Source organism: Atractosteus spatula (assembly GCF_055471065.1).
Source record: "Atractosteus spatula isolate fAtrSpa1 chromosome 16 unlocalized genomic scaffold, fAtrSpa1.hap1 SUPER_16_unloc_1, whole genome shotgun sequence".
NCBI classification, from domain to species: Eukaryota; Metazoa; Chordata; class Actinopteri; order Semionotiformes; family Lepisosteidae; genus Atractosteus; species Atractosteus spatula.
In genome coordinates, this window is record NW_028296631.1 from 2,497,217 (window position 1) to 2,507,997 (window position 10,781).

The 10,781-nt window shown below is 47.1% G+C and overlaps 1 non-coding gene across 1 annotated transcript; it reads right to left on the reverse strand.

Annotated features, from left to right (window-relative positions):
* Positions 1–8,987: 8,987 nt before the first annotated feature.
* trnag-gcc (transfer RNA glycine (anticodon GCC)) lies at positions 8,988–9,058 on the reverse strand. Its single transcript has one exon. It is a non-coding gene; the product is annotated as a tRNA-Gly (tRNA).
* Positions 9,059–10,781: the final 1,723 nt, after the last annotated feature.

A 10,781-nucleotide genomic window follows, 5' to 3' on the forward strand; every position in this document is an offset into this window, starting at 1 on the left:
CTGTCTCTGGCTAAGGGACAGTGGTGTAGGACCCAAGTGGAGTACGTGGGACTATTGGTTGGAGCCCAAGGCATACAGCCACAGTCCAGCAGAGTCCAAGCTATCCAGAATATGAAGTCGCCCACTAACCTGTCTGAACTGCGCAGCTTTCTGGGAGTATGTAATTATTCCCGGCAGTTCATTGAGGATTACGCTGAAATAGCAAGGCCCCTCCACAAGCTGCTGCAGAAAGACGTGCCCTTTGAGTGGGGACCTTCCTCAGAACAGGCTGTGATGGAGCTGAAGCGCAGACTCGGTAGTGCGCCGTGCTTGGCCTACCCTGACAAAAATAAGGTCTTCTACCTTGAAGCAGGGTTCTCAGAGCACTGCCTTGGGGCTGCTCTGAGTCAGGAATATGACCAAGAGCGAAGGGTGGTGGCGTATGCCAGTCGAGCCCTGAACCCAGTGGAGCAAAAGTTCTTGGACTGCGAGAAGGCCCTGTTACGGTCTGGTCGGTAGAACACTTCCGTAGTTATGTAGGGGGACAAAAGATCATCATCGAAACCTGCCACCAACCTGTGACATTCCTGCATAGCCAGAGACTCAAAGCGGGCAGGGTGTCAAATAGCAGGATTGTGGCATGGATGATGGCCCTACAAGGCTATGAGATAGAGGTACGTTATGCACAGAGCAAGAAAATGTACCTGGGACAGGGCCTGGCTTTGGGCCAAGTGTGTCACGGCTGTGACACTGACATGGAAGCTCCAGAAACAATTCCCGCTGCTGAGCTACCGAACAATCACCGGTACTACGATGAAAACGTGGGCCAGGGCTTACCCATGGCCTATGTTGACGGTTGCTCTTTTCGCCACGAACAGCAGGTGCTAGCAGGGGTAGGAGTAGTCTGGCAAGACAATACTCCCTGTGGGCCGACCCGCTATAAGCTAGGACCAAAGACTAGTCAGTATGCGGAAGTAGCTGTGGTGCTGATCACCCTCCAGCAGGCCCTGACAAATGGCCTTAAACAATTTGTCATCTGTAGTGACTCGAACTACGCCCGACATAGCTTCGTGTCCCATCTTCCGTATTGGAAGGGTAACGGCATGAAAAATGCCCGGGGCAAGGAAGTAAAGAACAAAGAGTTGTTCCTGGCCAGTGACAAGCTCACGACCGAGGCTGGAATGATGGTTTACTGGAGGAAGGTGAAGGGACACTCCCAGGTGAAGAGACCCGACAAAGACGGGAATGATGAGGCCGACCGGCTGGCTAAATCTGGCGCCTTAGAGGGTGAACCCTGGCAGTTCCAGCAGGAATGGCTACCCCCAGAAACCGTGGCTGAGGTCAAGGCGGTCACCCGAAGCAGGGCTAGACAGGATGTCGGAGCTGACCCTCAATCTGTAGTGCTTGGGTCACAGGGTTTTAACACCGATCTTGCAGAAATGCAGAAACAGGACCCAGCAATTGGGCTAATGTATCAGCATATCGCTGACCCAGTGCGTCAACCTCTTTCGGAGCAGGTGCTGAGCCAGTCTCCAGAGCTGAAGGAGCTGGCAGAGGTGAAAGACAACCTAAAAATTATAAAGGGGTTGTTGGTTTGTGTACCAGTTGCACAAGGTGTCCCAAAGTGGGTAGTTCCCCGCTGCCATCGGGGGGTCATGATCCAACACGCTCATGACGAGCCCTGTGGGGGTCACCGGGGAATCAAGGCCACGTACGACACTATCCAGCAGGTGGCATTCTGGCCTCACATGGGCCAAGACATCGCCGCGTATGTAAAGGGGTGTCTGACGTGTAGCCAGTTCCAACCATCACGGCCCTTGCACCGTGCACCACTCCAGAAAAAGGGCATGACATTCCCCTGGTCCAATCTACAAATGGATTGGGTGGGGCCGCTGGTGAGGTCATCCAGAGGGAACAAATATTTCCTCACGGTTACGTGTGCATTCACAAAATGGATTGAGTGCCTCCCAGCACCCAACGACACGGCAGAGACAAGTGCAGTGCTGTTGGTGAACCATGTGTTCAGTCGATGGGGACTCCCCCTGACCGTGGACTCGGATCGGGGAACCCATTTCACAGCTACAGTAATGGCAACCCTGTGGAATATGCTTGGGGTCAAGGCCCAGTTGCATATCTCCTACCACCCTCAATCCTCGGGCCAGGCAGAAAGGGCAAACCGAACGGTGGTTAGTATGCTCAAAAAGTTTGTCTCCACCAGCAGTAGGGACTGGGACATTAAGCTGCCCCTGGTTCTGATGGCCATCCGAGCCACGCCCCATTGCTCTACGGGGGTCCCACCTTTTGAGATGATGACAGGTCGGAAGATGACTCTTCCCCTACACTGTCTTTATGGGGTGGAGGACCTGAGCACGACGGGGGCTGCTACGGCCCATCAGTATGTGTCAGCAAGCACATCTGCAGGCAACCTTTGCTTTTGCCCAGAACAATCTGGGAAGGAGTGCAGAGGGTAGGAAAGCATACTATGACCGAAAGGCAGTTAACCAGGAACTCCAAGTAGGAGACAAGGTCCTGTACTTCCAATTTGCCAAACCCACAGGGGTGGCCCGGAAATTCTTACCCAGTTGGACAGGACCCCACGAGATTGTTGATAAGGTATCACCGGTAGCTTATCGAATTCGGATTGAAAAAGGAAGGCAATCTCTGGTCTATAAGTGGGTGCATCGCAACCACCTCCGGTTGTATCGCCCACCTCAAATGGCGCCGGAGGACACAGAATAGGGTTAAAAGTCTAAACCCGATCAAGAGGGGGGTGCCCCTTTGTAGCTGCAGGTAGTTAGGTACTGTAGTGTAGGTCCTCCTAGGAAAATATATTCAAAATTATAGTGGAACTGTACCATGTGCCTCATCTGTGTTCCAGAATGGGAATCCTAAAACTGCCACGGCTGGTCCTGACAGTGCTGTGGATCGCTTCGACACAGCCCCTTGAAGTTGTGGAACCCGGTCCTCCTACCGGCATAGTCCTGCAGGACGCTCCCGGATTGTTGTTAACAAATTGCAGAACATATACTCAGCGAGTGTATGTGCGGCTGGACCCAAGTGATGTGTTTCGGAAGCACATCAACATGAACAGTAGGGTGTCCCATCATGGCAGGCAGTGGGCTAGGGATGCTGTATGGCATGCCCAGCTAGACACTATACACATGCTCCGCCAGCTGAGGAAGGCAACAGTCAGCCAGGAGGAGATGACAGGCCTCAGCCGCCCCAAAAGGTTCTTGGGGGGTCTGATTGCTGCGGCCTCCACCGTGGGCTCGCTATTTTCAGCTGGTCTGTTTGCTGCTTACACTGTCACCCTGACCACCCTGAGAAGGCAGGTGTCTGGGTTACTTAAGGAAATGCCAGAAATTCAGGACAGGCTGTATCAACAGCAGCAGCGGCTGGAAAGCCTAGGGAAAACCTTACAGGGCACAATATTAGCAGTAAACCTTCATGCAGCAGTGTTAAATAACACCCTCCACACCGTGGGCAGGATTGTCGACGTGTTACAGTGGGATTATGCTTACGTGCAACAGGTCAGGATGCTGATGCAGGATTTGCTTAGGGAGCTTAGTGCCACGATAACTAGCTTAGCCATGGGACAGATTCCAACTTACTTGGTTCCACTGTCCTTAGTAGAAGAAGTACTTAGGACAACCACTTCTGAGATGGTGCAGCCATTACAGGTACATTTTGCATACAGTCTAGGCAGTGCCATTCCTATACATGTCAACCCTGAAGCCAAGGAAATAGGTTTCCTGTTGAACCTTCCCATCGTGAGTGGCAAGGATATCTATAGACTCAAGTCTATATCGAACGTTGGCTTCTGGAGGGGGGACATGCATGTGAAGTTGACCACCCCACCGCTCGTAGCTTACCAGGAGGATGATCCAAATTTGTATCTTGTTCCAAACCTGGAACTGTGTATATCAACCAAGGATATCCACTGGGTATGCCCAAGTAAGCCATTCCTTAGGGACACAACTCAGAGGTTGTGTGGTATCAGAAAGGGGGCTGCCACTGAAAAGTGTAAAGCCACAGTGACGAGCAAAAGTGAGGTTAACGAACCCCAGGTTGAGCAGGTGGGAAAGAAATGGCTGGTCAGCACACCACAGTTAACGGTTACAATAACATATGACAGGCATGATACAGCTACCGAAGTGCAGCTACCCAACCAAACAGTTTTTCTACAAGTTCCTGAAGGAGCGATAGTGCATCTCAACGATTTAGCACTGTATCACCTGGAGTCAGAACTATACGAAACGGAACTCGAGATTGTGGACGCTTTCAGAGGACACGGCATTGACTTGGATGAGAGAATCCAAGAGACAGTAAGTCTTGAGGGTGTACAGGTAGTCGAATTTGTTCTTAACGACACAAACTTAAAAACTACACTGGTAGGTCCCAAGCACAGTCGTTGTGGATCCTCTGGGGCGCTAGGAACAATAAACGTGGTCATCTTGACACTGCTGCTGGGTAGCTGGATCATGGCTGGGGTAATGTGTTGGATGCTGTTCTCTTGTATCAAAGCCTTGCGGGGTAGTTTGAATGAGACAAAGGGAGCAATGGTTTATCACCGAAATCAGGTAACCACTCCCAAACGTCTGCCTGCTGCAGAGCTATCCGATACTGATAGTGAACTGCCGGAAGTTTAAGGTCTAGAGCTAATGATGATGCCCAATGCCTCATTCCTAGGTACCTTATAACTGAGAGCAGGTATACGCAACGTTCTTTCCAACACTATTTCCTGTACAAATTCTCGAGAGGTAATGTGAATATTGGGTGGTAGAATCCACCGTGGTACAACAAACATCACTTAACTCTGTTTTTGTTTTGAAGGCAACAACGCCTCAGGACCTCGTGACCTTCAAAAAGGGGGGATATGTAGCGGCAATGCTTGTTAATAAGACAGAATTAAGCGTTGGTATGCTCCTAAAGGAGGCCCCATCTCACCCTCCATCTCTGTGGTGCAGCCACAGAGAAAGAATTCATGCAAGCTGATTTAAGATGTTTTTCTTTTGATAAGAAGCAAGCTCCCAGACGGGGATGCAATTAGCTAAGCCTGGCTATAATGATCAATGGTCATCCACTGGCGCCTATCTGTCTAGGGAGTGCCGAATGGACATCTGGACTGCATTTCTAAGTGTCAAGAGTAAGTGACTTATATCTCACCTTGACCAACCAATCAGGGACTGGCAGGGCGTGGTAATACCACGTGGGTCTCCAATGCCCGCCAAACTCTCAACCAATCAGCACACATCTGGGTCTTGATCAAAAAGGGAGCGCAAGCTCAGTTCTGGGCTCTCCTTGGCCATTTTCGCGCATCCTCAGAGACAATCACGTGACAACTGCTGTTGTCTGCAAAAGGACTTGGACTTTGTTCTAAGCGCGAGGCCGAGGATCCCGTACGTATTCAGAATTCTACCAACGTGAATGCTCCGCTTGATCAACGGCAGCCTACAGTTGGACCCTCGTCGACAACCTGAATAGCTTATTCAGAAGCAGCGCTGGACCGGGAACGAACCAGCTTCTTCCCAGGCAAAAGAGTGACTTGTGAGGACTCGCGGTCACACTCTGTGCATAGAGACTTTCTACTAGCCAGCCGGACTGCTGGTAGATCCCCTCGGAGCAACGACTGCCCTGCGCGCCGCAGTCAGATTCCTCCGCCCGTCCTACTCCGAGCTGCACCTCGACTGGTTGGCCGGTTGCCAGAGGACGCCGACACAACGCCCATTGGACAACCGCTGCAACAGAGCCTGTCAGCTGGTTTGGTGTTCGTGCCGGGAAATTCCAAATCCAAACACAGTGGATAAGTAAACCCCATGTTCTACATTGCGTCTCGAGAATTTAATTGTACCTCAACACAAGTTGTTATCAATTTAATTCATGAGTAATGTATTTACTTCCGAGTTTAGAGTAACAGTGGGTAATAACACTGATTAGCGATTTGGTAACCGAACGATATATATTGACATATATTCTCTGTTGTGTATCTCTTTGTGTTTGCATCTCTTCGAGATTATATACCTTGTATATTGATAACCCTCACAGTAAGGTCTGCCGCTCGTATCCAGGCAGACTAGTATATGTTTGGTGCACAGTTTATATTAATAAATGTATCTCGTGTATTGAACCCGTGTGTGTGCGTTGTTAGTTGTTCTGACGATTGATTTTCTAAAAGCCCCAACGAACAACCTCGTGATTACTGCTACAATTGATAATTGTCTCAGTAAACCCATCAAACCACTACACTATCAAGACCAGCCATACACAGTACAGTTTATGTACATACAGTAATGTTTATGTTCCTAAATTAATATCGTTTATGACCTTCAGATGCGTTATGCTCCTCTTCTTTTTATGCTCAGCTACAAAAATTTCCCTTTAGTGGTAAAATTCCATATAAATATTCAAAACTAAGCGGATTGAAATGTGCACAGTAAAGACATTAGATGATGAAATCTTTTCACTACCAACCAATGCACCACGAGTGCCCCTGTCGGTCATTTTGGCCAGCCAATCACTTACCGCGGTGCCCTACGGTGCCCTGCGGGTTGGTTACTGTACCACGGGTTTTTACCGCTCATTTTGAATGGCTGCATCTGTAGGTTGTCTCTCGCAGTGTTCAGGAATTGCATTCCGAAACTGAGTCAGATCAAAAGTTGTAAGAAAAGCACCTATGGTGTCGGTTCTAACAGCTTTATTGATTCGATGTTAAAGGCCGGAAATGGGGCACAAGACACGCGACCGCAAAAAGCGTCGCCATCTGCTTCCAGCTGCAAAATGCCGTTTGCGGACGCTGAAGCATTTGAACTTGAACTTTATTGCCATATGTAACCGGTACTGGTACAATGGAATTCTTACTTACAGAAGGTCTCTCGATTGTAAAACAAGTGTAAAAAACAAGACAAAGTGCAAACAGTGCATCAAGACAATGTACAAACAAACAATAGACAATGTGCAAGTAAACATGTAGACATTTCTTTCCAAGGCAGCGGGTACAAGCGATCTCGCGTTTTAAAACCACCAGGAAAAGCAAAAAGGCACTTTTCCTTGCTTGCGCCGGCACACAACGACGTGAGGAGGACACCGTAGTCGGCAGGATTCGAACTTGCGCAGGGAGACCCCAATGGATTTCTAGTCCATTGCCTTAACCACTCGGACACGACTACAGCGAGTGCCGCTATTGCTGCGTTCTTGCTACAATCTCACATGGATCGCGAGGCGCCGGCGGAAACCTTTTTCAAAGTCGTTCTCCATTAAAAAAAAAACCTTTCCAAAATACAAGCCTTGCAGACAGACACACCTCAGAGGACTTAAGGGTTGCTTCATGTGGGAATGATAAAGTCTCCCCGTCCGGACAGGAAAATGGCACTTTGTTAGACACAAAAAAACAATCAACAACAGACAAATGTCTACAAGCATTTTAGAAGCCGCTCTTGAAATAGCTCTTACATTCGTGTTAGACGCAGAAATCGCCTTTTTATTGACGCTCTTACAAACGCCATGGCAAGCAAAACAAAGCAAAGCAGAGCAGAACAAAACGAACAAAATAAAACCCTCATGTCCTGCACTTGAATATAATGCCGTTACGTGCCGAAGCGGTATTGGACGTCATCCTAGCACTGCAACCCGGGGCGTACGGTATATGGGAACGAGCACACGTCACGAATCGTCTCTAATCACTCCCTGCACTGTAAGGCGCCTTGAAGCGTGCACCCTCAACATTCATCTTTGCGCATCTGTGAAAGGTAAACTCTTGAGCAAACTCTGAACCAGACGCTCAAACTCCAGCTAGCATTAGGGGTAGCATTCCCACGCTACTTGAACACTTTGTTTACGCTCAGTGCTGGATTTTGGGAACTTTAGGACGAGTGGGACTTTTCTCCTATCTGTCAATTCGTTTTGTTTTGGAGACTCTTGGCTGTCTGTGTTGTATAGTGCAGCGTGAAGAAAACGTTTTCGAAAACTGTGCCGGCTCAAAAGTTGTAAGAAATCCTCTCCAGCTCTTTTAAGTCTCTTCAGTTTTGTCATTTAAAGTGAAACTAGATGTATAACTGGAGCCTCACTTATGCAAATGGTGAGGCTCCAGTTCGACATCTAGTTTTACTTTATATGACAGAAGTACGTCAGACTGCGCCGGACTGGGGGATCACTTCCGGTTATTTTTACCATCTTAAACATTTGAAATCCTCCCCTAGGCAATTGTGACACTTCATCTTGGCTCCACCTAGGACACTCTTCAATCTTCCATCACTTCTCTCTTCTCCCGCAACACTCTCGTCTGTCGGTAGTATGTGGCGTCTTTGCATTACCACCAATCTCACCACAGCAAGAAAGCAACAGGTTTTGGCAAGAGAGGAGGAGACTGCCTGGCCCGAACAGGGATCGAACCAGCGACTTTGGTGTTACTAGCACCACGCTCAAACCAACTGAGCTAACAGGCCTTGTTCCCACTGTCCTCTCTGTGCTGCAAAAAATGGAATTCAGGGAAGTTTCTTTTGTCCTTCTTTGAATAGAAAGCCCTGCAATTCAGTGTACGGGCTTTCTCGTGCTGTTTAATGGTTCTTCAAAAATTCAAATTCAAATCCTACACTGGCCTGAAGTGCCCCCCCCATTTCACAGCATTTTTCAGCTGATTTCAAATGTACCTAAAGGAGAAGCATTATTGAAGACCATCAATTACCAAGAGCTTTTGTCAAAGGTTTTGGTGGTCACTTTTAATGACCACAGAGAGCTATGACCTCGGTTTTACATCTCATCCAAAAGACAGCGCCTTTTTACCACACAGCGTCTCCGTCACTATACTGGGGCATTGGGACCCGCACAGACCTCAGGGTGAGCGTCCCACCGCTGGCTCCATTAACACCGCTTCCAGCTGTAAGCTTTGCTTTTCCCTGTAGGTCATCCTCATCCGGGTACTGACCTGGCTCACAGCTTCTAAGCTTCAGTGGGTTTTCAGTTGCGAGTTGAAAGGGGATGCAAGTGATGGAGCCGCTCGCTGCAAAAGCCACTGCATTGGCCAGGAATCGAACCCGGGCCTCCCGCGTGGCAGGCGAGAATTCTACCACTGAACCACCAATGCACGCTGCAAGGGTCTACAAAAAAGACGTTTTTTACCACTCTGTGCTGGATGTTGGGTCCCAAGGGAACTTCTGGACGAGTGAGAATTTTCTGCTATCAAAATTTGGTTTCGGAGACTTTTGGCAGCCTACAGATGCAGCCATTCAAAATGCGCGGGCGATACCGCATTATTTTGCGGTACGCTGTACGCAGTCTACCTCAAGCTACCGGTAAATACCGCGAGTTACCGTAAATTCTCCTATAATACGACAAGCAAAATAATAGTATCCGGAATTTCCACAAGGTGGAGCTAATAAAGCTCAACCTCTCATGTTTGAGCTGTGGCCATCAAAGTCTTTAACGAAGATATTACTAATAGTATTAATAATGAATGACCTTGGACAAGCTGTAAGTGTAAACTCAAAGTATTGCCCTGGTCAACATTCTTTTTTTCATTGACCGTCTTTGTAAAAGTAACACCACAGCATTTCGCAATCACGCATTTGTTTCCAATCATGCAAAGTACAGTAATTTTTGAGAATCGATTCACCATGCCTTTCACATGCTCATAAAAGAGATTGATTTAGGAACATAAACATATTACCGTATGAAAACTGTACTGTATACAGTATGTATATGTATATTTAATGTCTTAACTGTGCCCGTTTAAGTATTGAATATTCATATCTGATTTTACCACTGAAGGGAAATCTTAGTAGCTGAGCATAAAAAGAATAGGAGCATACTGCAACGCGTGTGAAGCCATAAACGATATTAATTTTGGAACATAAACATACAGTATATGGCTGGTCTCGGTACTTTAAAGAAAACATACACGAAACATGGTTTCATTATGACCAGAATCGGTCTTGAGATATTTTTAACTTGATTTACAGTATTTGAGAGGTATGTCTTAACACCGATACTACAGTGCTTAAGTACTGCTCACGTATATGTTTCTAGGTTTATATTATGCATTTCATACGGTCAAATTACTTTTGAGCAACTAATAAGAAGCGCGAAACGGTATGCGTTTTAGTTTTGTTTTGTGCTGGGACCCCTGGATTGATTAGAGATATCAAGTACATACAAGTCATTTTTTAAATGTTGTAGTTCGTCTTGAAAAAATGTTACGAGTACATCATCTATCAACAATTACACAGGTTCTGTTTCCATATTGCGGATTTTGGTTACGTAATATTATTTTCTAGATTTCACGTTGTGAATATATGATTTGGGCAAACAGAGCCGCAAAGAAGTACATTATGGGTTGTTGTTGTTTTTTTTGCAGTTTTATCTAGAACAAGCGATGCTTAAACCTTTGTCTGATTCTTGTGAAACTATCCACACGACAGTTACAGTACCTAGGAGTTGACTTCAGTGATGTCACTGATGGGATGTTTCTAAAAATCCATCCTCTGTAAAACGTCTTCTCTAGTTGTCCTGCATATGTATTCGCTAATGAAGCTGTGTGTTCTGAGCCTGGATCTCTACATTTCTGTATGAACCAGCTTAGAGGGCTAAAGACAGCTTGTGTTTAAATTGAGTGTAAGGCAATTTATGCTTCTAAAGTCATGGTCAGCATTTATTATTGTACTGTGCTGTAAACTTGTTCTGTGCCTAGTCACATTATTTTATAGCGTTTTTATAGTGTTATCAAATCCGGTGGCGCTGTGTGTTAGTTTCCTGACTCCCATGTCACATGGTCTGTGATTGAAACCTGTGAAACCGGTTTAATTCGTCAC